This window comes from Doryrhamphus excisus, chromosome 1 (assembly GCF_030265055.1).
Source record: "Doryrhamphus excisus isolate RoL2022-K1 chromosome 1, RoL_Dexc_1.0, whole genome shotgun sequence".
Lineage (NCBI taxonomy): Eukaryota > Metazoa > Chordata > Actinopteri > Syngnathiformes > Syngnathidae > Doryrhamphus > Doryrhamphus excisus.
In genome coordinates, this window is record NC_080466.1 from 4,863,173 (window position 1) to 4,871,040 (window position 7,868).

The window sequence follows — 7,868 nt, forward strand, 5'->3', positions numbered from 1 at the left end:
CCTTACTGATTTCTTTTTATGACTTGTTGTCACACTTAAATATTTCAGATCATCAAACTTATTTAAATATTAGTCAATGACAACACAACTGAATGCAGTGAGAGCCATTATCTACAAATAGCGGAAACATGGAACAGTGGCGACTCAGCCAAGAAGTCATGAATGACCTCACAACAACATCCGAAGAAATGCAGGCCTCACTTGCCTCAGTTAAGGTCAGTGTTCATGACTCCACCATAAAAAACACTGTTTGAACAAAAAAACCATAACACCTCATCTCAATTTTTACAGACTTTTGGGGAAAATACTATGTGGTCTGATGAGACAAGAGTTCAACTTTTTGGAAGGTGTGTGTCCCATTACCTCTGGTGTGAAACTAACTCTGCATTTTAGGAAAAGAACATCATACCAACAGTAAAATGTGGTGGTGGTGGTGTGATGGTCTTAGGGCAGTTTTGTTGCTTCAGGACCTGAAGACTGTCTAACAAAAAATCCTGAGGGAGAATGTTTGGCCATGTGTGGTCATGAAGTTGACCTCATATTTATTATGTGTTGTGGTAACATTATAAGAGATCTCTGAGTACATCTTGAGTATCTTACTGATGGGCCAAGTGTCCTGGTTTTCGGTTAGGTTGAACACGTGAAGTATTTAGTTTTTACAGTTCTGTCAAGTAATTGCAATGCGTCATTTAAAGGGGACATATTATACTTTTCCACTTTTCTGACCTATAAATGTAGTTAGAATGTCGTGTTTGAGTGTTAAACAACTCCAAAGTTTCAGATAATGTGGTTTGCACATTTGGAAGTGAGGCCTGAAAGTTTGGGATGGCTCAAAACGCTTTGTTTCAAAAGGCGTGGTAAAACTACCCCTTTGTGATGTCACAGAGGGGCGGATTTCCTTATATGGTTCATAGTTGGTAAGCACTTTGGGCGTGTGACCAATCACAGCGGAGTGGGCATGCCCGGTAGTGGGTGGAATAAATTAAAATAGACCGTTTTTGCCCGGAAGCACAAATCAAAGGAATAGGTGAAGATTCTGTAATATCTAAAAAGTTTTCTGTGCAGGTTATTGTGTGTAACTGCTCTATACGAGGCCACAACTCAATACAAAAATGAGCATAATCAGTCCCCTTTTAAGTAAAATGAATATGCTGACGATTAGGAACACATTTTGATTTTTTTCTATAGTCAAACAAATCAGAGGTGGACCACAGTCCTAAAATAGACCACAGGTCCTACTGTAACTATGAATTGTATTTTTTGGAAGAATTTTAAACTTGATGATAGGTGAGCTGAGTTACTGTTACTAGAAAATATAGCTTTTGGTGCCTGGCTCAAAGGCTGAGAATGAGCTGGCCATTTCTTAGCTTGTCTTGTTTGTTTTTAAAATCTGCCGTCAGGTCTTGAACCCAAACAAGAAATCACTTCATTGATGAGATCATGAAGTGTCTTTTGTGTTCTCTCCGTGTATGAGAATGAATACGGTACAGTATAATGAAATTGTAGTATGCGCTGGAATGGTGTCATTGGACTGGTGGGCGTCTTTTGGACTGCAGTGAACTGCCTGAACCTCTGAGGCAGTTGGTTGGAAAGCAGAAGGCCACATGTCATTGAGCTGGCTGCCATATTGACAGAACACCTCATCTGTGTGTGCCCATTAGCCATTAGCTAGCCGTTGATGGCTTTGCTTGCCAAACGTTTACAACCCTGCGAACTGCTGTATCTGTCGCCAAATCGCATGACACATGCCGACCACCGGGAAGATCCACGCCTCTTATCGCCGTCCGGCTGACCTGCCACATTCCCCGACTCATCTCTTAAACATGTCTCGAGCTATCTCCCCGCCCCCGTTTACCTTTTCCTCTGCTCCTTAATCTCTCTTTCATGCCCCCTCCATTATCACACCGTAAACACCGCAACATTTTACCTCCCGACACTGCCGTCTGGTATTATTAATGAACATAGCGCTATATAATTACATTTGTCAACATAAAAACAGACGTTAAACTGTCCAGTCACAGTCTACAAGTTAATTTGTGGTCTAACAGGTGCTTATTATCTGCAGTAGTCACTTCTGCGAAGATTTTCTGTGTGTCCTTGCACTTAGTGGTGGTCTTGTCTGCAACACTCTGGCTCCAACATCGTATCCTTGCTGATTTATGTGCCTGTCGCATGACCACACAACCCTTCTGGCCTTTTTCCCAACCTGGACACTGCTGATATAGTTGTGTGCCTGCTGCAGAGATCTGCAGGATACTGGTTTTTATTTAGAACATGTTCACTTGGTAAAATGTGGTCTCTGCATGTAGGGACCCATACTGACACGAGGCCAGGGGTCGGCAACTGGCACCATCAAAGAGCCTTTTTGCCTCTTCTGCCAGTCAGAAAAAATAGTTTGGAGCTATGAAACATGACTAAGTTTATAAACATGTAAATGTTTTTTTTTACTTTGGAATAATTTAAATAATTTAAAATGACTATTCTGTGTAGAGTTTGCATATCGGGCGGCATGGCGTGGATTTTCTCCCGGTACTCCGGTTTCCTCCCACATTCCAAAAACATGCTAGGTTAATTAGCGACTCCAAATTGTCCATAGGTATGAATGTGAGTGTGAATGGTTGTTTGTCTATATGTGCCCTGTGATTGGCTGGTGACCAGTCCAAGGTGTACCCCGCCTCTCGCCCGAAGACAGCTGGGATAGGCTCCAGCACCCCCACTTACCCTCGTGAGTAAAAGCGGTAGAAAATGAATGAATGAGGTTGCATATCCCAACACAGGCAAAAACGTCATACATGTTTCTTTTTAGGGGCGTATTCATGGTTATGTATCGCTAACGGCAGGGTACTACCCACATCAAGGCGCCTTTGTGTCTCTCTGCACATATTGGTCCTCCTCCTACTTCACATGCTTATCCAATCAGTAGCCAGAACTCAGTCCAGATCAGGTCCCCCCCCCAAAGCGGTGCCTGCGCATCAGGCACATCAGGCGCCGCAAGCCTGCTTTTTATTCAGATTTCCGATTAAAGTGAGAACACTAGAAATGAATTTTGAAAATGTGAGCTGTGGATACCAGTATTGTGTTCATGTTCTGGTAAAACAAGCGTAAGGGGAAATGGAAACCACTGATCTAGATAGACACTTGAACATGCAATGAGTCGGATATTCATAGAAGAAAAAAAAGCTCACAGACATTTTTGAGGAGTTACAACAAGCAAATGGCGCCGATTTAATGGCTTGTGTATGAGTGTAATTTACAGTGGGATAGAATAATTTTTGACTGTAACTGTATATAATACGGCTTTGCCAATAATTAGTGTTAACTCTGCTTCGGTAATGTTTATTTAGAAGAGAGACAGACAGACAGACATTAACCCCGATTGGCCTGCTTGAGCCCCTGGAGTCCTACAGCAGGCCCTTGGATCAGACCATGTGGAACCAGAGGAGGCCAGACAATTTGCCCCCCTCCCGCATTTTACAATACAAGAAAAGCAGCCCTTCATAGGGTGTAGAATTTTAATAGCATTCTATTACTCTGACTTCTCCAGTAATGAAAGTGTAATTCGGTGGAGTGCCCATCTACTAAAAAACAGTGAACCCTCAAGTCAGACAATTTGGAGTTCAAACTTGTGTGGACACTTATGTGTGCCTAAAAAGTCTCGGGAGACGTAAACAATTTTTGCAACTCATCCGCATATCTTCATTTCATATCAGAATTGTTTTCCCCCCTCTCAGAGAAAGCAGGAAGGGGGCAAAAAAATTATGTGTATCATATACCGTTTTGCACAGATATAGCAATATCACTTTAATATGAAAAGACTCTGCACCCAGGACAATGCTGTTCATCACTTTAATTGATGCACGGTGGAGAGTGGTTAGTATGTTGGCCACACAGTCAGGAGATCAGAAATACCTGGGTTTCAATTCCCCCTTGGGGATCTCTGTTCTCCTCCCACATTCCAAAAGCATGCATATTGATGACTCGAAATTATAGTATAATATAATATAATTTAGTGGTTTGCCACACAGCTAGAATATCCGGGTTTGATTCCCCACTCGGGCATCTCTGTGTGGAGTTTGCATGTTCTCCACGTGCATGCGTGGGTTTTCTTCGGGTACTCCGGTTTCCTCCCACATTCCAAAAACATGCTAGGTTAATTGACGACTCCAAATTGTCTGTTATGAATGTGAGTGTGTTGTGTGAGAATGTGAATGGTTGTTTGTCTATATGTGCCCTGTGATTGGCTGACGACCAGTCCAGGGTGTACCCTGCCTCTGACTCGAAGACAGCTGGGATAGGCTCCAGCACACCACTTCGATCCTAGTGAGGATAAGTGTCATAGAGAAAGAATGAATAAACATATTTTGTTCAAGGAAGTTGTAAAATTTACAGCTACATTTATAATCATCTATATAATTTTATAGCGATGACTATAACATTTAACAGAACAAAAGTCTAACTTTTTACAACACTTATGTAATGCATATTGGCTGGAGTCATTAAAACATGCAAGTTAAACTAATTGCAGTTCAAAGCTGTTGAAGTATGCAGCCTACATCATTTACAAGGATGCACTGCTGGTGTTGGTGTCCTTCAGTTTTATGTGAAGTGTTTATAACTTGTGCTTCTATTTTAGACTGTTTTTAGATGTCCTGCAGTGCTTCCAAACACATAACGTCAGTGACATGGCAGGATGATGCAATGCCATGTATTCAGTGTCAGTTTAGATTGAATATTTGGTCCTGTGATGAACAATGGAATGTTTAGTGTGTCAGTGATCGCAAGAGATGAAGTCTGTTTTACAAGCTCATAAAGACCATCTGGATCCTCTTCCAAATGGGAATCCAAAATGATTCATGTCTTGCTAGTTAGCGTATCTGTATGCAGTGCTTGACATTATTATTTATTAATCTATGTATGAATTCTGCATGCAGTTAATTAATTCCATACCCAACTGTGATAAGTGATTCTCTACAAAGTGGGATTCCTTCTCTATGAATGGAATATGATTATAGTTAAAAAGGTTTTTAACATTATTAGAGCCTTCTAGACATTAAATAACATCCCTATAGTCGTCTTTACACTTGTTTTACCCAATATAGTAGACATAATGAAAACAAAAGCCTGTGTTATTATTCATTCATTCATTTTCTACCGCTTATGCTCACACGGATCGCGGGGGTGCTGGAGCCTATCCAGACTGGTCGCCAGCCAATCACAGGGCACATATAGACAAACAACCATTCACACTCACATTCATACCTATGGACAATTTGGAGTCACCAATTAACCTAGCATGTTTTTGGAATGATGGCTGAGGGTGGAATTGAACTCGGGTGTCCTAACTGTGTGGCTTGCGCGCTAACCACTCATCCGTCATGCAGTCCCATGTTATTATTATGATGGTATTATTATTATTATTATTGTGCCTGTTGTGAGATCATTCACGATTTGAATGCATCTTCTGAATTGAACTATTAATAGGCGGTCGAGTGGTTAGCGTGCAGACGTCACAGACAGGAGTTCAATTCCACCCTCGGCCATCTCTGTGTGGAGTTTGCATGTTCTCCCCGTGCATGCGTGGGTTTTCTCCGGGTACTCAGGTTTCCTCCCACATTCCCACAAAAACATGCTAGGTTAATTGGTGTCTCCAAATTGTCCATAGGTATGAATGTGAGTGTGAATGGTTGTTTGTCTATATGTGCCCTGTGATTGGCTGGCGACCAGTCCAGGGTGTACCCCGCCTCTCGCCCAAAGACAGCTGGGATAGGCTCCAGCACCCTCGTGAGGAAAAAGCGGTAGAAAATGAATGAATGATTGAACTATTAATAGGCCATATTCAACCAAAACTGCATTATGTATTACATTACTTTATTGTAAATACAATCTACAATGTAGTGAGGGGCGACTGTATTTTTTATTATTTTTTATTTATTTATTTCCAAGGCACCACCATGTAAATCACGTCAAATTAAAGTTCTTTGGGATCACATCATGAACACAAATGATAGTGAGCCTAAACCTCATCATATCTTAACATAATATTTTTTCAGTGAAATTGCTTTCAAGCAGGAGTTATTATTAGTAGGTTATTTGGCATGAACATAATCTTCTGGAACCTATTCTTTCCCTTCAAGTGAAATTCACTGGTGAGCACAACAAAAGGGGTGAACTGAAATGGATACCTTCCCCTTTAATGTGCACATATGTGACCTTCACTGTGAGCGTGTGTATGTAATTGTGTCACATGTGTTCTTGTCGGCTTTAGTCACTCAGATGGTGTCGCCCGATCGGCTCTCAACATAAAGGTCCGGCCATGAAGAGGTTAAAGGTAGAAAATTAGAATGATTTCGTTAGTGGGCTAAGCCTGCTTAATGACTTCACACATGTTAGCTTAAATCCGCCGCAGAATAAACATTCCCTCCTTCGTGGGTGTCTCCTGCTCCGGTGTCACATTCCCAGCTGTACCAGTAGGATAATCTGGAAAATGACTGCTGTCGGTATTTTCCGCATTTTCACGTTCTTCGAGCTCCACCAGGAGGACACAGAAGTATTCCTAAATGTAATCCCTCCAGTGTATCCTAGGTCTACCCCGGGGCGTCTTCTCTGTTGGGCATGCCCATAACACCTCACCGGGGTAGTGTCCAGGACAGATGCGAACAAGATCTCAAGATCTCCTCAATGTGAAGGAGCAGCACCTCTGGGATGATGGTGCTCCTCATCTTAGGGTAAGTCCAGCTGTACTTTTAGTCATGACCCAAAGCTCCAGAAGATGGTAGGAACAGTTCTTCACCACAGCGTGTTCTGTCCTGTCCACCTTTTAGAGCTCACTCTCCAGGCTTTCCTCATTTGTGATCAAGACCCCGAGATCCTTGAACTCCTTTGCATTGGGTAAGACCTCAATCCCAACCTGAAATCCATATTTTGCATCTTAGAACCATGGCCTCTGATTTGCAGCTTCACACTCACCTGTGAGCTGCTCTCGTGATCAGAACCAAATCCTCATCTGAAAATAGAGTAGAAATCCCAAGGCCTCCACACTGGACCCCCCCAAGGGGCCTTGGGTGGGCCTAGAAATTCTGTCCATAATACTGTAGCAAAACGGTAACAAGAGATGAAAGTGAGAACATGGTTTCATAGTGTATAATTAATGCAAATGTTAAAAAGACATGCAGGTCAGGATTACTTTTCATAATCAATGCTAAGACTGCCAAAAACATGTGGTGATCAATCATATGAACCTGACCGTGTGACTGCTAACTTTAGCTCATATGACGCTGGAATCCATATCATGGTGTAAGATAATTCTCCTTTTAGCACACCATTCCAACACCGTTCCACACAAGTCACTGTAGGCTACAGTAAAGTGTTCTGATTGGGCGGTGGAGGAATATTGATTTATGAATATTGATCAAATTTGCACCATTCCAGCAGATAATGTTGTGTTTTATTTTTCAAGGGAATGCATTGTATCTCCCATATTGTTTTTTTCTTATGAACTTGGTGAGGTCCAGATAATGATGCTATATCTAGGATCTGTCAATGCTGGGATAGGAGGATCTATTACTCCATTATCGTGCTATGCTGTCCGTCATTTTGGCTTGCCCTATTGTCAACACTCAGTGAGCCAAAAATAAATGGAAGGATTGTTATGGAGCTTTGTCACATGAATGTTTGCATGTGTTTACGCAAAGTGAATACTTGTGTGTGTAAGCATTTCCTGATAGTTGTCAGCACAGAAACGGATATCTACCGACGTGTGCCATTCGTCACTGAAACAGACATTGTGAGGATGGGAGGGATTGCCTCCCTTTGATTGATAGTTTTCTCATCGTTTTATGTAGACCGTTTTGCAATGGCACATGGGTAGA

At 41.9% G+C, this 7,868-nt stretch overlaps 1 long non-coding RNA gene across 1 annotated transcript; it reads left to right on the plus strand.

Moving 5' to 3' along the window:
• The first annotated feature begins 1 nt into the window (after position 1).
• Positions 2-6,906, plus strand: LOC131110317 (uncharacterized). Its single transcript, XR_009120871.1, has 4 exons — positions 2-215; positions 292-347; positions 6,583-6,725; positions 6,822-6,906. It is a non-coding gene; the product is annotated as an uncharacterized LOC131110317 (long non-coding RNA).
• The last annotated feature ends 962 nt before the right edge of the window (positions 6,907-7,868 follow it).